At 40.3% G+C, this 17,758-nt stretch overlaps 1 long non-coding RNA gene across 1 annotated transcript in view; it reads left to right on the top strand.

Annotated features, from left to right (window-relative positions):
• LOC126946636 (uncharacterized) overlaps positions 1 to 17,382 on the top strand; it is a 185,555-nt gene extending 168,173 nt beyond the window's left edge. The window contains exon 4 of the long non-coding RNA XR_007722728.1: positions 16,956 to 17,382. This is a non-coding gene — a long non-coding RNA (uncharacterized LOC126946636). The remainder of the gene's footprint in view (positions 1 to 16,955) is intronic.
• The last annotated feature ends 376 nt before the right edge of the window (positions 17,383 to 17,758 follow it).

Raw genomic sequence — 17,758 nt, 5'->3', positions numbered from 1 at the left:
AAAGAGGAAGTCAAATTATCTCTGTTGGCTGATGATATGATCTTATACCTAGAGAAACGTGAGGACTCCTCCAAAAGACTCCTGTATTTGAAAAATTAATGCAGTAAAATCTCAGGATACAAAATCAATGTATAAAAGTCAGTGGCATTTCTATACACCAATAACAATCAAGCTGAGAACAAAATCAAAAAGTTGGTCTCATTTATGATAGGCCAAAAATACTTAGGAATATATTTAACTGAGGATTTGAAAGATCTCTACGAAGAAAACTACCAACACTGATTTTATTAAAATGACCAATCTACTCAAAGCAATATATCGATTCAGTGCAATTCCTATCAAAATGCCAAGATCGTTTTTCACAGAATTAGAAAAAAACAATCCTAAGTTTTATATGAAACCAAAAAGGAGCCCAACTAGCCAAACCATCCTAAGCAAAAGGAAACAAAGTTGGAGGCATCACATTACTTGACTTCAAATGATAATACAAGGCTATAGTAACCAAAAAATTACGGTGCTGATATAAAAACCGACACAATAGATCAATGCAACAGAATAGAGAACCCCAAAATAAAGCCACATACCCATGCCAGCTGATTTTCAACAAAGTCAACAAAAACATGCAGTGGGGAAAGGATACCCAATTCAATAAATGGTGCTGGAAAATTGAATTGTCATATGCAGAACAATGAAAGTGGAACCCTATCTCTCACTATACACAAAAATTAATTCAAGATGGATTAAAGGCTTAAATGTAATACCTTAAATTTTCAACAAAGTCAACAAAAACATACACTGGGGAAAGGATGCCCAATTCAATAAATGGTGCTGGAAAATTGAATTGTCATATGCAGAACAATGAAAGTGGAACCCTATCTCTCGCTATACACAAAAATTAATTCAAGATGGATTAAAGCCTTAAATGTAATACCTGAAACTATAGAAACACTGGAAGAAAACCTAGGAAAAACTCTTCTGGACTTTGACCTCAGCAAAGAATTTATAACTAAGATCTCAAAAACAAGTGCAACAAAACCAAAAATAGACAAATGGGACTTAATTAAACTAAAAAACTTCTGAAAAGCAAAAGAAATAATCAATAAAGAGGCAATCTGCAGAATGGAGAAAACATTCACAAACTATGCATTTGGCAAAGGACTAATGTGCAGAATCTACAAGGAACTCAGACAACTCTACAAGAAAAAAACCCAAATAACATCCTTACAAAGTTGGCAAAGGACATGAACAGACATTTTGTAAAAGAAGACATACAAGCAACCATAAATATGAAAAAATGCTCAACAACACTAGTCATCAGATAAATGTAAATTAAAGCCACAATGAGATACCATCTTCTACCAGTGAGAATGGCTATCGTTAAAAAGTAAAAACAAACAAATAAACAGATGTTGGCAAGGATGCAGAGAAAAGGGAACACTTATACACTGTTGGTGGAAATGTAAATTAGTACAAACTCTATGGAAACAATATGGAGACTTCTCAAATAACAAAAATTAGAACTACCTTTTGACCTAGCAGTCCCACTCCTGGGTATATACCCAAAGGAAAACAAATCATTCTATCAAAGATTCCTGCACTGGTATGTTTATCACAGCACGATTCACAACAGCAAAGATATGGAATCAACCTAAGTGTCCATCATTGGAGGACTGGATAAAGACAATGTGGTATATATACACCACGGAATACCACTTAGCTATAAAATAGAATAAAATCATGTGTTTTGCAGCAACATGGATGCAGCTGGAGGCCATTATCCTAAGTGAAATAACTCAGAAACAGAAAGCCAAATATCACATATTCTTGCTTATAAGTGGGAGTTAAGTGATGTATGCACAGAGACATACAGAGTAGAAAAATAGATACTGGAGACTACAAAAGGTGGATGAGGGTTGAAAACAAACCTACTGGGTACAATGTTCACTATTTGGGCAATGGGTCCACTACAAACTCAGATGTCACTGGCCACGCACGGTGGTTCACGCCTGTAATCCCAGCATTTTGGGAGGCTGAGGCAGGTGGATCATGAGGTCAGGAAATCGAGACCATCCTGGCTAACATGGTGAAACCCCATCCCTACTAAAAAATACAAAAAAATTAGCCAGATGTGGTGGCAGGTGCCTGTAGTCCCAGCTACTTGGGAGGCTGAGGCAGGAGAATAGCATGAACTTGGGAGGCAGAGCTTAGGCCACTGCACTCCAGCCTGGGTGACAGAGCGAGACTCCGTCTCAAGAAAACAAACAAAAACACGAAAAACCTCAGATGTCACCAACTATGCAATATATACGTGTAAAAAAATCTGCATTTGTACCCCTGAATCTGTAAAAATAAAAATAAAACATTAAAAAACGAGAAAACAACAAAACAAAGATAAGTGCATGTAGTCCGTGAGAGCCCCTGTCCGCATTCACTGGATGAGCAAAAAAATAAGCCCCAGTGTTACTGGACTAAAGCTCCCTAGGGAGCTCCGTGTGTGTGTGTGTGTGTGTGTGTGCGCGTGCATGCACACATGCATTTTCTGGTCCGCATTTTTTGAGGAACCACCATATTGCTTTCCACAGCAGTTACACCAGTTAACATCACCACCAGCAGTGTACCAATTTTTCATTTTTCTACATCCTTGCCAACACTTGTTATTTTCTGTTTTTTTGTTTTGTTTTGTTTTGTTTTTTTAATAGCCATCCTAAAGTGTGAGAAATGCTACCTCATTGTGGGTTTTATTTGCATTTGCATTGCTCTAGTGATTAGTGATGTTGAGCATCTTTCATGTGCTTATTGGCTGTTCGTATATTTTCTTTGGAGGAATTCTGTTCAAGCCCCTTGCCCATTTTGTAGGTGGTGGTTGTTGTTGAGCAGTAGGAGTTATTTATATATTCTGGATATTAACCAGTTATTAGATATATGGCTTGAAAATATTTTCTATCATTCTTTGGAATGCCTTTTCACTCTGTTGATATCCTTTGATGCACAGAAGTTTTAATTTTGATGTAGTTCAGTTTGTCTATTTTTTCTTTTATTGCCTGTGGTTTTGGTGTCATATCCAAGAAAGTATTGCCAAATCCAATGTTATAAAATTTTCCCCATTGTTTTTTCTGCCTTGGGGTTTTATTTTTAAATAAACTTTTAAATGCTTGGTGATATTAGTAATTTCTTTTCCTGCTCTTTGTCAATAATTTTTAATTTTTTTCTGCTCAATATTTTTATTTCTTACACATTTTCCAGTGTCTGTCTTTCTTTCATTTTCATGTGGTCTCTTTATATAAATCTGTGTTGATTCTTTTGTATTAGACCATCTTGGAATGAAGGAAGTTTCTTATGAATTTACATTTTTCATTAGGTTTGGCCTTATAATGTAGGGTTATATCCACTTGAGACTGAATGGGTTATTTCAGCTTTTAGTTATCCCCAACACAAAAGAAATTGTCAGTGCAGTGTTGTTTGCGATTGAGAAACTCTCCATCTTCCATTTGTATCATAACAGCTTGCTTCCTGAAAATTCTGTGTGTTTCCTTGTTGAGCCCCTTTCCCCTGAAACACTCTCACTGACAGCTTGCTGAGCCCCTAATGTAGCTCCAAATGCGAGAGTGTTTTTCTCCCTAGAGTGTACCATCTTGTTTGGACAACTGTGTTCTGACAGCTTTGTCTGAGATCTGCACCTGCTGATGTCCTTGCGAACTTCTTCACTGGATTTCGTAGCTCTTTCTCTTTTATTGTGGTTCAGAATTTCAAAAGTCTTCTAGCTTGTTGTGGGTGGAATTTGGTGTTCTATCTCCTACTTTTAATTTTGGGGTGACTTCCTAGAGAAAAAGGAGGCAAGACCTTATAATGGAAGGTCCAGGTGATTGTATTCACTTCAATTCTTTACTCCTTTTCTTTTGAGAAGTTTGCGAGTCTCCCAGTTTCCTAAGGTCCAGAATAGAGCACTGACAGAACAAGAGCTGCATGGATGTTACAGAGCACAGTACAGTGTAGACTTCTGACTCTGTTGTTTAGTAGCCATGTGTCCCTTGGTAAGAAACTTAACTCTTCTGTGCCTTAGTTTTCTTCAATTGTAAAATGGTAGTAATAGTAATAGCCAAGGTTTTATGGGCATCCACTTTATGAGAGGCACTATTCTAAGAGTGTTACATGTATTAACTCATGTAGGTTTCATCTGTATCATCTCCATTTTACAGACAAGGAAAGTGAGGAAAAAAGTTGTTAAATAAATATCAGAGTTGGTATTCGATCCTCAGCTATCTGTTTTCAGGGCCCGTGCTTGTCCAAAATAATCCTTCTGGTATTCATTGCCTACCTTATAGGGATGTTTAGAAGATTAAAACAATAATGTACATCAAGAGCCAAGAACAGTATTGCTATGGTTTGGACGTTTGTCCCCTCCAAACCTAATGTTGAAATTTGATTCCCAGTGTTGGAAATGGGGCCTAATGGGAGGTATTTGGGTCATGGTGGCAGGTCTCTTATGAATGGATTCATGCTTTCCCTCAAGGGTGAGTGAGTTTTTACTCTATCAGTTCCTGTTGAAAGCTGGTTGTTTAAAAGAGCCTAGCACCTCTCCCCTCTCTCTTGCTTTCTCTCTTACCATGTGACCTCTGTACATGTGGCTCCCCTTTACCTTCTGCTATGGGTGGAAGCAGCCTGAGGCTCTCACCAGATGCAGATGCCCAATCTTCTAGCTAGGAGAATCACGAGTCAAATAAACTTTTAAAATTATAAATTGCTCAGTCTTGGGTATTCTGTTATAGTAACACAATATGAATTCAGACAAGTGCACAGGGTAGGTAAGAAGTTGCTTTTTTTCCTCCCTAACTTTCTGCTTCTTGTTTGTAGTCCTTCTCCCCCTTGTTCTTCCTGTATTCATAATCTCTCATGCTGAGATAGGTGGAAGTGATGGTTTAACATTATTTTGTTTGACAAGTTAAAAATGTCCAAAGTAACTTCAAACAGTTGAAAACACTTCTTTCTTCTGACAAAAGTTTAAAATGCTGACATTTGTATTGGAGATAAATTAGAAAATGAAAATAAAACTTTATCTTTCCATTTTTATGCCAGTCTCCAAAAATGTCTTAGGGAGCTAAAGGTGGGGTAGAAGGAAAAGAATCGATCACTGATGACATTTAGAAGCAGCCATTGAAACTCTGAGGAAGTGGATCTTTGATCCCTTGGAGCCAATTTTTTGAGAGAAAGGAGGAAGACGAAGAGTGGTGCTGGGTATCAAGACTACGCTCTAGAATAGTGGGTGCTGTCTACTGACTTCCTCATGGTACCTGCTTCTGGGTTCCAATTCCGAACTGACCATGAAGTGGGGATTTGGTAGCCAACGGTTGTCAGTCATTCTGCCCGCCCTTCACGTTCTCCATGTGGTTGCGTCTCTCTCATTCTGCAGACATTTTCTTAGAGAAGAAGGCATAAAGGAAATAAAGATATTTTACCCCGAAGTATATTTCTTTGACATATTTTGAAATGGCTGCCACAGAGCCAGCAAACAGAAGTGGCCTTGCACAGCTGTCTTTTGTGGGGAAAAATGTGCATTTGTAGAGAGTCTCCATTAATGTAGCCTGGCCTTTTCTATGCCTTTCCCAGATCTAGGAAAGACTGAGAGTCTGAAACCTTTACAAGTCTAAAGAGACACACTTACCATTTATTACATCTGAAGGAGTATTCATCTATAAAGCAAGTCCACCTTTGCCAGCCAAGCCCCTTACTTTCTCTCTCCTATAACCTGTCTTACCACTAAAAACCTGTTTTGGGGCATTCTCTGAGTCCACATACTTTCTATAATCTCAAGATGGGATATAAGCTTCTGTATATTGTTGGGTTGAGTGTTCATTCTGATGGCTACTGTGTATACATGTTAAATAAATGTGTATGCCTTTTCTCCTGTTAATCAATCTGCCTAATGTCAGTGATTTTTTAGAAAAACCTTAGGGAACCAAGGGCCTGTGGCCCTGACAGACACTAGCTGAAAAATGGACTAATTGGTTAGTTTGTATATAAACTTTCTTTTCAAACAGTGAGGAAGAGATTGGAGAGAGGGGCCAAGAAGGGAAAGATAGGTAGATAAACAGAGAAAGAGAATGAGACCAACTAGTCTCTGAACCATAATTTCATATTTCCTGCTACAGAATGTTAGATATAAGTTCTAAATTTCTCTTCAAAGAATCGATATGTATGTTCAATTCTTTGCCTTCTATTTTTAAACTTAACTTCCTCCTAAAGCAACCTTTTTCGATTACCTGCTCCACCCTGACTCATTCAGATTACCTGCTACCTGCTCTGCCCTGTCTCATTCTCCACCCTGCATAACCATTTTTTTCCCCGCCAAAGCACTCACCCCATCACTCTCTTTAAATTAGTCAATCAGAATTAGTTTAGCCTGTGCAGTCTAAGCCTAACCAATAGGGGAACGACACAGCAGCAGGGGCCACGTGCGTCAGGGATAAGAAGCCCTTCCCCTCCCTTGTCCAAGTGTGCGCTCACCATTGCTCCATCTGTAAGGGTGCACCCTTCTATAGAAGTAACTTACCTTACTGAAAATTAAAAAGAAAATTTTATATTCAAGTGCCAATCCTTTTGTGGCACCGAAACTTTATATATAACAAAAATCTGATTGGTTTGGCTTTGGTCAGGTGTCCACATGAGTACAAACAAAAGTGTTCAGGTTGACAACAAACCTGCTGAGGGAATAGATACTCTGAGAAGAGGGACTTGGGCAGAGGAAAAACTGATTTGTGGAAAGAATGACTGGCATCTATTAGACACTAGATTGCCATGACAGGTCCCGCTTCTGGTAACTGGGACCATGATGTGGTAACGCACTCTTCACTCCAGATAGTGACTGAGGAAACCAGCATCTCTAGTCCTGCCTCTAGTTCCCAAGTCAGCAGTCTCCAAGCCTGCCCACCTGCTGGTTTGGATTCCCAGGGTTGAGGTCCATTTGCTGCCAGCTTGATGCAGACTGTTTGCCTTGGCAGTTAGTTCCTCTTATTGGTTCCCAGGCCCTCTTCAAAACAGGGGCTTGCCGGACATGTTGACTTTCTCCTATCTCTGCCAGTCAGTTTCTCCCCTGAGTGCCTTTCCCTAGCAGCAAGGCACCGTCTATCAGACTTCAGCCAAAGTCACTCAAAAATCCTGTTCTGGAGGCAGAGGAAGGGCACTTACATCCACCACTTTCCAAGTCATCCCAGTCTATTTTCAAAAAGGGAACCAAACAATCTCGGTGGACATTTCATCCCTAAAAATCATTCTCCAAGGAAAGTTCAAAGATGGGCTGTTGTTTAGAGATCAATGAAAAAGAGATGGAATTTAAATATTAAGAAGAAAGCTCTTGCCTTCAGGTAAAGCTGACATTTGCATAATAATGAGAATGACTAGCCAGATGGAATTGAGAATCTGACTGGAATCTCAAATCCTGGTGAGGGAAGATTCATTTGCCTGAAATGGCAGTGGGAAATATGCTAATCAGGGGTTTGCTGCTGTCCATCACATTCAACAGATTCTGAGACAAAGAAATAGAGAGAGTTCACAAACAGGAGGTGATACAACTTGACATTAAACTTAATTTGGTTTGTTTTCCCATCAGCCCCTGACAGATGTGCAATTGTGGAAGTCTTTAAAGGGGGTGGGGGAGAATGATTGCCTTCTGTCAGAACTGTCTGACATTGTCATCCCCAGTGCTGTCATTGTCATTATTGTTATTGTGTTAGAAACAACAGGAGGGAGGGAGAGGAAACCCAGAGTATGACTCAAATCATTATTGAAAAATAATGGGAACATCTTCAAAGAAAAATAAAAGGAGAAGAAAATAAGGACTCCAAATAAATAATTTTGTGTCTTGATGATTAACAGAGGGAAGAATTGGTACCTGAGTGATAGAATCAGTAATTTAGAAGACAGCTCACCTTAGAAATTGAATTCCCCGAGGGAGACAAGGTTATGATAGCCTGACCCAGATTTGAGCCTGGATTCTTTTATTTTGAGGCAACAGAAGCTACTCTGGGGGAAGATGGAGGAAAGTTGTAGGCCAAATTCTAAGATGGTTCCTGTGATTTCCTCTCCTTGGTGTTAAGCCTTATATAATCCTCTTTTTTTGGGGATAGGCAGAACATGTGGCTTGCTTCTAACAGAACTGTTTCCATGATTATGTAACATTGCATGACAAACGTGACAGGATTTCGTAGATGTAATTAAGGTCCCACATCAGTTGACTTTGAGGGAGATTATTATAAGTGGGCCTGACCAAATTGGATGAGCCCTTCAAAAGAGGGCTTAGGCCTTCTTTGAAGTTGCAGACTCCAAGCAACAGAGACTGTCTCTCTCCATTGCTTACTTCGAGAAGCAAGCTGCCATGAGTACAGCCACAAGGAAATTACTTCTGTCAACAATCCAATGGAGCTTGGCAGCAGATTCTTTCCATGCTGAGTTCACAGATGAGACAAAGCCCAGGTCAACATCATGATTTCAGCTCTGTGAGACCTGATCAGAGAACTTGCTAAGCTGTGCTTGGACTACTGACCCACAGAAACTGTGAGATAATACATGGGTGTCTTTTAAAGCCACTGAGTTTGTGGTAATTTGTTACAAAGCAATAGAGCACTAATCCAGACTTGAGCCCAGATTTTCACTTTCACTTTTTAGAAAGTCAGTTGAAGCAAGGCTACGTAAGTTAGCTCTTCTGGTGGGAGGGGCAGGGCAATGAGGATCAAGAATGCAGGTGTCACATACACATTTCCACAGCCAGTTAGATGCCAATCTAGGCTCTTCTTATTTGTGAGTATGTCTCTTCTTATTTGTGAGTATGGATGACTAGTATGGCCTCGTCTCTGATTCCAAAATTACCACGAGATTAGGAAGCCAGTCTTCCTAATCTTTTCAGTGGAATAACTGAAAAATGTTGTCCATCCAAGTCCATACTTTTAAGGCAATGACTAAACTCAAGTTAGGGCTGCATCCATCTCTTTATCCTTAAGTACTCTGTTTCTTGTTGCTCAATGTTAGTTCAGTTCAATGGAAAACATTTGTTGAGCATTTACTGTATTAAAGGTTTTCTATTGGGGTGGGAGCAGGAAGTGGGGTCATTATTAATAATTATAAAGCACAGAATCAAAAAGTCAAGCATTTCCTGCAGAAATTTCCAAGTTTGTATGATACACGGCCATCTACTCTAGTAGCTATTACAGAAGGCAGATTGTCAAGTGTTATGGCAGATTGTCAAGTGTTATAACAGATAGCAAAGGGCTGTGACTCCACAATTTTCTGGTTGCGTGACCTTAGGAAAATTACCTACTTGAGCTTCATCTGAAAGATGGAATTAATGATAAAGATAACAATAATGTTATTAATAACATGGTTTTGAGAACCAAATGAGCAAAAAATACTTGACATACATGGCATATAGTAAGCTCTCAATATGTGTTACTATTATAATACAGTTTATGAGGGAATTATTAGGGAAGACTTCCTGTAGGAAATGATCTTTTAATCAAGCCTAAAACTGTTGCTAGGTGTTTTATGGGGAAAACATGAGAAGATTCCAAGCAAAAAGACCACCAATGATCAAAGACTCAGAGGTGGAAAGAAGAGAATTAGTTGGGTGGACAGTGACTGCCTGCGGTCTATATCACACCTTCCTTCTCTCCCTCTGAAGAACTCAAATGTCTATTTCTTTCAGACCAGAGCTTGACAGGCACCTTCTTAAGATTTTAGAATAGCATAGATGCTGGCCTCCAAATCCCCACTGATTTTATCCTCTTTAACACTAACTGGGATTTGAACCCTGAAACTCAGGGGAATAAGGATATGTGTCTGGTCCACACTTTCAGAGTGGCATAGCCTTACCTCAGAGGGCCTAGTTAGTAAACTGAAGAGTATGTAGGCTCCAGCTTCTCCAGCCTTTGGAGATGGGCACACCGAAGAGGCCCATTAGTGATTAATTTCAGTTAAAAAAAATCTTACGTAGCTCTGCAAGGCCAAGTATGCCAGGGTAGGTTTTTTTTCTGTCTTCATCTTATTTTCTTTCTCTCCGCATTCTTAGAAGACAAAGCAAGGAGGCAGAGACTTAGAGTAATACATCCAAATCATATGAAACAAAGGATCAACGTTACCACAAGAAAGCGCTTGTAGATGCTCCACTTTGAAGACAATGAAAACTTTACATCTCCCCTTAAAAATGGCAGGAGACACTTATTAGAGTGGACCCAAGAACCTGGGGTGAGGACAAAGAGCTAGAGGGTAGGAATGAAAATGAGAAAGAGAAGGCAGGTAAAAGAGTTCTCATATACTCATATAAGGTAGATTGTGTGTGGGATGAAGGGCAAATTGATGGCAAAGTGGAGCAATGATTTTTCAATCTCCTGAACCCTGAGATTGTTTATCTATGTCCCAATGTGGGCTTGACCATGTTTTCCTTCAGCATCGTCAACAAAACTCTGGGGTTAATTTGGGGAGTGGGGGTTGAAATTGCATGAGACTCTTGCTATGGCAGGGTGTTCAGCCTTTTCACAAGCACACAAACATTCCTGAGTGAATGGGAAAAATGGCAGCTTCTTATTTCCAGGAACCAGTTCTGCCCTAAGTCTCAGTGCTGGTAAACCAGTTCGCAACACAAAGTCTAAGACATTGGGGTCAGATTGATGCTCACTGTGGCTGATGTTGTTGCTGGTTTTGTTTGTTGAACATCATCTGGTACTTACTTCAAAAATTATACTTAGAAGACTTGTTATTTGCAAACAGGACACCCAGAATGCAGAGTATTGAGGTTTGGATATCTATCACTGAGGCAGAGTGGGTCTATACTAGTTAAACCCCCAATACTCAGGTTGCTTGTTTTTCTACAGGGTTGGGTTTCAGTCTCTTCTCTTAGATCACTTATTACAATTTATAACTTCTTTATTTATTGCCAGTCTTCTCCAGGCTGTGAGTTTCTTGGGGGCTAGTCTTGTGTGTCTGGTCTGCTGCTTTATCCTAATGGTCCAGCACAGTGCCTGGTACTGTCAATGCATATTTGTTGAATGAATGAACGCATTTCGAGGACACTTCTGTTTGTGCATCTCCAGCATTTGTGAGGTTGATGGTTTGTGTTCAGGAACAAGGGGTCACTGTGTGTTTGTGTTGATGCTTCTCTTCTCACTGGGCATGGCTGCCTTTTTCTTTCTCCCCATCCTCTGATTCTCCATCCTCTCACAGATGGTTTTACTGTCCTTCTCTATAGCTTGCCACATGGGTAGACATGTTGTTGGAGAGCTAGAAGGTGGTAATCACTTTAATGTTCACACCTGTTCTACCTCTTTGGTAGGAGGTACAGAATGACCTGTCTGTTTAGTAAAGAGGGAGAGAAGTATTCTCAGCAGCTGAAGTGGGGTGGGAGTAGAGGAGATGCCCACTTTTGGTTCTGCAATAAGTCTTAAGTGCTGCAAAGTTCATCAGCCAAGGCACCATGGCCTTAGAGTTGCTCAGATTGGACATTATGTAACATTTGCCAGCAAAAGAAGCCCCCCGGTCTCTCCTGGATGACTTGTAAATTTCCCTTGTGGACTTCAGTTGTAACTCAGTGAATGTACCCAAGACTTAACTAACATTTTCCTGTATATATATGAGCATATATTAATCATCTGCTGTTTGAAACCTAAAGTATCTCTCTCATATGACACCTAATATATGCCAGGTCTTCTCACAAGTCTGGATAAAAGTAGAATAGCACTCTGATGGTCCCAGGAACCAGACCAACGGGGGAGCAGGGACTCAGGCCCAGGCCTTCCTACTGCAGAGCCTTTTTTTTTTTATGAATGGATAAATTATGGTGCCTGTTTGGAAGTTGTACTGGTTGTTGTGGCTGTATAAATATTTGTGTGTCAATTGTGCAGGGGGTCGGGGGCAGGCACTATTCCAGTGATGTGTTGGATGCCTGACCATCTTTTTTCCCTCTGTGATATAATGTCACTTGTCATTTATAATTAAAGCTATCACTTCACAACAAACAAAGTCATTCTGACCAGCAAGAGACGATTGGAAGGAGTACTCTTCCCTACAGAACACCAAACTGGCACTGAGCTGTTCGTCATCATTGTTTTCATTGTCTTTCTGTGGTTATTATGTTCATTATTAATAATGATGATCATGATCATTAGGCCTAGGAAGAAAATAATGATAAAATGTCTCTAATTACGCATTATAAATACAACATGTTCTTATCATTATGTTGTATAGTATAAATTATAATCATTATAATCACTATAACAATATAAACTTCTGCTTGAGTTTGTCTTCTGTATGATCAAAGCATTTGAAGACATGATCTCGTTAGCCTTCGTGACATTCTCTCAGAAGGAGAGCAAGTTTCAAATTACAACCCTGTCTTTTGGCGTAAATATGGACTGAAGGGGGTGTTGTAAAGAACTCCAGAAACCCAAAACAAAATGCAGCCAAATAAACAGTGAGTAGACACACAGCAGGAAGATGTGTCTGACACGCCATAAAGTCTGAAATGAAAAGGATTTCTGAAAGTTCACTTCTCTTACTTTCACTGTGCATTTTGTCTCTGCCATTTCCCAGTTGTGTGACCTTGAGAAATTTGCTTTGCCTCTCTGAGCACAGTGATTAATAGTGCTTTATTTTCCTATTCCAATTAGAGGCAGTACATATGTTCTGTTCCTACCCCCACTTTCAGTTTAATGAAATGACTCAATGCAGCCTGAAATAAGGTCCCAGCCTGGGAACTTTTGGGAGGAACTGAGTCTTCGACCCAGCACCTGGCACAGAGCTTGGTGCATGGTTGGTTTGTGCTTAATGAATGTCAGCTGAATGACTAAAGATATAAAAGGAGACTGCTTTATTTAACTTATAACCAGGGGAAATTTTAAGTAGATTTATTAATTTCTGGCACACGAATAAGCTGCTGAGATGCCTGAAATCAGAGCTAATCTGCCATCTACCCTAGTCAACTGCCACCCCTGGGATCTGACTCCTCTACTTCTCTCAACCCCACTGGGCAGGGACCCAGGGAGGCAGCCTGTGGCGGCAAAGGAGGTCTGTGGGCTGTAGCCATACTAGTGAAGTTGGCCTATTAATGCCATTCTCACAACTGTGAGCCTGATGGGCTGTGCCTCTGCTCATCAGCTGTGTCTCCTCCACTGTGACTACGGCTCTTCCTTTAGGGAGTTTCTGTTTCCTTCAAGGCCATCTTTGAACCGAGGCTCATTCTCTAACTTGACTCTTCCCAGAGATAAATGTTATACAGTGTGACTTAAACCTGAGCTTTCAGGATCTCCTGTTTGAGGAATCCTGAAATTGGCTGAAAATGGGATGGTCTCTTCAGTATTCCAGCATCCCCCTGTTCTGTATGATTCACACTCCTATTTGCATCTAGGAGGGATTTGCTGACAAAAAGTAAGCTCTGTCTTGTCTCAATTATTAGAAAGTCCTCATTAGTCGTACAAATTAATGAACTCTTAGTTGTCTTTTAAAATACTATTCATGAAGTCTCAGCACACTGGTATCTGGCTTCTAATGCCCACAGCTTCAATGACTATTATCAAGGCAACTAGCAACTTCCTAGTATTGTCACATCCAAGGGACATTTCCAGACATGGCTATAAGTCCTGTGCAATTGTCCATGCTCTTGCTTTCCCCTTCAGCAGTGATCTGAGGCCATGTGTTTGAGGTGGAAGCAGCTGGGTCCTCTTGGAGGAGAGGCACCAAGGAGAGCTGATCACCACATGGGGCTTTGCCTTAAGTGATAAATAAACCTCCATTATGTTAGGCTACTGACATTTGAGTTTGTTTGTTATGGCAGCTAGTGTGTTACACTGACTACTGTGGATACGGACAGAGAAATTCCTGAAAGGTGGGAGGTTGAGGAATGGCAATTCAAGGGAGGGAGACATTACACACATGGTGGGGCTATACTATTTTACTCCTCCATCGTTCCCTTTGATAGTAATCCCAAACATCTGTCTAGAGGTTCACAGCTTGCATTGACATCCTATATGACTCCCGCAGATGAAAATGGAGGAGAATGATGTCTCAGGAGGACCAGAGTCAGGCGCAGCACACTCTCCACCAATTTTTCTGCTGTGCCTCCATCCCACCCATGTGCTCACACTTCAGCTTCTCTGTAAGATACGCGGCCATCAGTCATGTCCCTGATCTTTGCCTATGGGACTAGGCAGAGGTGTGGCGGCTGGGACCTGCAGAGTGGATGTGTGAGATGGCTGTAATTCCGGGCTAAATGAATGCTCTGCAGGCTCCTTTACTGGTTGCCAGCTCTCGGCTTTGTGTGCTGGAAACATCTTGAACAAAATGTCATGGAGAGCATCTCGGCAGTGTCCTGCTGACTGAGGACCTGGGACTGCCGAGGCTGCCATCTGCCTGCAGCCTCTCGGAGGTAATTATATCAGAGTCTCTCAAGGCCTGGAACAAGGGGGATGTCAAATGCACTTTCCTTTCTCTAGGAAGGTAATTTTCATTGTCTCAGCTCACTTGGAGCTGCATATCCTTGTGGTCTCCAGGTGTGAGAGAGGTGCAGGGAGAGAAGAAAAGGTGTCTGGGGAGAGACAAGGAAAGGGGGCACAGTGGGAGGGGAGGGCAGGGGTGGGACAAGAGGTGGGGGAAGAGTAAGGGAGGGGCTTACTGCTACCGAACCCAAAGAGGGGCATATATGCTAATTTTGGTAACTTTTAATTAAATGATAGACTGGAAAAATTCCATTATTATTACTGCTCAGCTTTCTGACTGTAGTGGCTTAATGTCTTCTTTATTAGTGTAATAGTCTGAAAGCATTTTCTTTCTTCTTCTATTGCTAATTTGCATTAGGAAAAGGAAATGTGTCTAATAGGCCTTTGAAAGAAAATATTTCCAAAATTTGCTGAAGATGGAGTTTTTGTACTTTCTCCCTCTGCCTCTCCTCCTGTTGCTTCTTGTTTGAGTGGGAGGAAAGGTGGGTGTCATTCTAAAATGAAGGATGATTGAGATTCTCATCTGGCAAGAGAAACACAAAGCAAGTCCTCTTAAGACACCTTTTTTAAAAACGTGGGATTACTTTAAGTCACCTTTCCTGGGATCTGGGATTTATGGGCTCCTTTGATTTGGGGCAGCATTCAGGGTTCTCTGGAAGGAGAAGGGGCAACAACATCCTTTTCTTATGAATTTTTTATATAAAAAGTCTAGGGACCACCCCATGAGGTTACTAGAGGGCTGGGCAACTGTCTAGATACCCTTGGGTCAGGTAACAAAAGGCTTGTAGACAGTGAAAAATGTGCTTTGAAACTTTATTTCCATTGTTTTCACAGCAAGTCTACAAATCAGATTTTATTTTTAAAATCATTTTACATTTGAAGAAATTGAATTGTATGAAGGAAAAATGGTCTATCCAAAGTTGTCTATAAGTAGGCTGATGAACTGAAGACAGTTCTGGGCAAAATGGTATGAGTTGGTCACCCGACTAGTAAGTTCAATTCTGGATCTTCAGATCCAAGGACAGGATTCTTTCTTGTGTTTCACAGCTTCCCTGGTCTATGCACTATTTTAGTTGCTGTGTTAATTGGCTTTGTTTAGACTTCTATTATTTTGCACATGGATACTAGCTGCCCTACCAGTGGAGTAATATGGCTGATTTAGAGCTACACAGGAGAATGAAGAAACCAAATATTAACAATCTTGCCTTGTGCCTTTTGAAAAATTGCTTTGGAGAAGTTGCTCAGTTTATTGTTCAAAACATGCTTGGAAATCCCGTGTCTTGGGGTTCATCACTAGATCCAGTTTCTAGGGCCATTCAGGAAATGAAGTCTCATTATTTTGCAGTTCTGTGTTGTGACAAAATTACCTTTTAGTAATTTGCCTCTTGTTTCACCTTTCTTGCTCTTCTAGTTTTGGCCAGAAAAGAATTTCTTGCCTCTCTTTTTCTGTTATATTATATGTCATTATTTCTGTACACAAACTTGTTTGAGTGGTTATGTGTCTATAACAATAGAAAACTTGGTTGATTGTAAGTGTGGATGGTGCTTAATGACCAGCAACATGGTTTAATAAGCAAAGGAAGTAACCCATTGAATACTGAGGACACTGCATACTAGTATCATGTAACATTTGACAGAACATTATTCAAATATAATGTAAAATTGACAAGAATTCAGGATTTGGTTAGTAAAAAGTAAGCATTGTTGTAGTATCATAAATGAAACTCCAAGAAGGTTTTAGAAAAGACATTCCATAGGATGAGGGAAGTAGAATCATAATCACAGAATGCATATCCTGGCAACAGACTAAACATTGGTTATTTAATTTTAAAAAAGCCAGTGGGAAATATGAATTCCTCTTTAAATTAGTAGATACATTCCAAAGGCCTGTAAAAGAAAGCTCAGAAAACAAAGAATATTAAATACTTTTGCCACTCAAGAACCTTTTATCTTTTATCATTTTTTAGACTCACATTTTTATGACGTGCATAAGTCAAACATGATTAAACAAATTGCAATTTTTTTAAGATTAGAAGTGGTCAAGTATTAGCAATTTTATATGTTTCAACCTAACATTACTATTTCTATTTTGCTGAGGGAGAAATGGAATAAATAACCGATACAGAGTTATTGAGTTTGGATTTGTTGGGGAAATCAGGAAAGGGGGCTTTCAAGCCCTTCTGATCCCCAATACTGTGTTTTCTTTTTTGAAGCTATAGTTCTGGTGGCTGGTATGGAGCAGAAACTTGATAAATGTGTGTGGTAGTTTAGAAAAAAAATAGCCCAAGTGTGTTGACACTGTCCCATCAAGAGGTAGAGTTTATGTTCTCACTCCTTGACTCTAGACAGACTTGTGACTACTTTGACCAATAGAGTATGATGGAAATGACACTATGTGAGTGCTAAGAGTAAGTCATAAAAGACCACGCAGTGTTTACCTGGTTCTCTTGGAATGCTCAGTCTTGTAACACTTGTGAATTCCAGTCATCATGCTGCGAGAAGTGCAAGCCACATGGAGAGACCACATGTGAGGACTTCAGTTGACAGCACTGGTGGAGCCCAGTCTTCGAGTCATCTCAGCCCAAGTACCAGGCATGGGACTGAAGAAGCCTCCAGATGTATCAGCCTCCAGCTGTTGGAGTCTTCCCTGCTGAGATTCCAGACACTGTGGAACAGAGAAAAGCCATTCCTGCTATGTTCTGCTTTAAGTCCTGACCCATAGCATCTGTGAGCTAATAAAATGATTGTCGTGTTAGGCCACTAAGTTTGTGGTGCTTCATTATACTGCAGTAGATAAGTGGAACAACATGGACAGGATGTGTACTTCTTGTCTAGGAGGTTGAGCTTCATTCTCAGTTACGAAACCTATATGGGTGCCCGAAAGTCATTTGAGTTCCAGCCCGCTGCTCTCCCTACCCACTGAAGCTCATGCTTGCTGTTAGCTGTGCAGGAACACTAACCACGGGTATCAAAGTGACACTGGCCGTAATTGGTTGGATGATCTGAGAGACCTGAGGAGAGTTTCTGCCTAGTGTGGAAATCCCCTCCCACAGACACTCAGGTTTGTCAAAAACACCTTGAAGAATGTCCTCTCAATTCTGGATGCTGCTGGAATACCGAAGAATTCTTCACATGTGCATCTATGTTCATTTAAAAATAAGTTTTAAAATATTATTTATTTATTATTTTAAAAAATTTTTGAGAAAAGGTCCCATTCTTTCATGCAGGTGAGAATACACCAGCATAATTATGGCTTACTGCAGCCTTGACCTCCTGGGCTCAAGCAA

Source organism: Macaca thibetana, chromosome 2 (assembly GCF_024542745.1).
Source record: "Macaca thibetana thibetana isolate TM-01 chromosome 2, ASM2454274v1, whole genome shotgun sequence".
Lineage (NCBI taxonomy): Eukaryota > Metazoa > Chordata > Mammalia > Primates > Cercopithecidae > Macaca > Macaca thibetana.
Note: the sequence above shows the minus strand (reverse complement) of the source record. Positions and strands in the feature narration are given on the sequence as shown.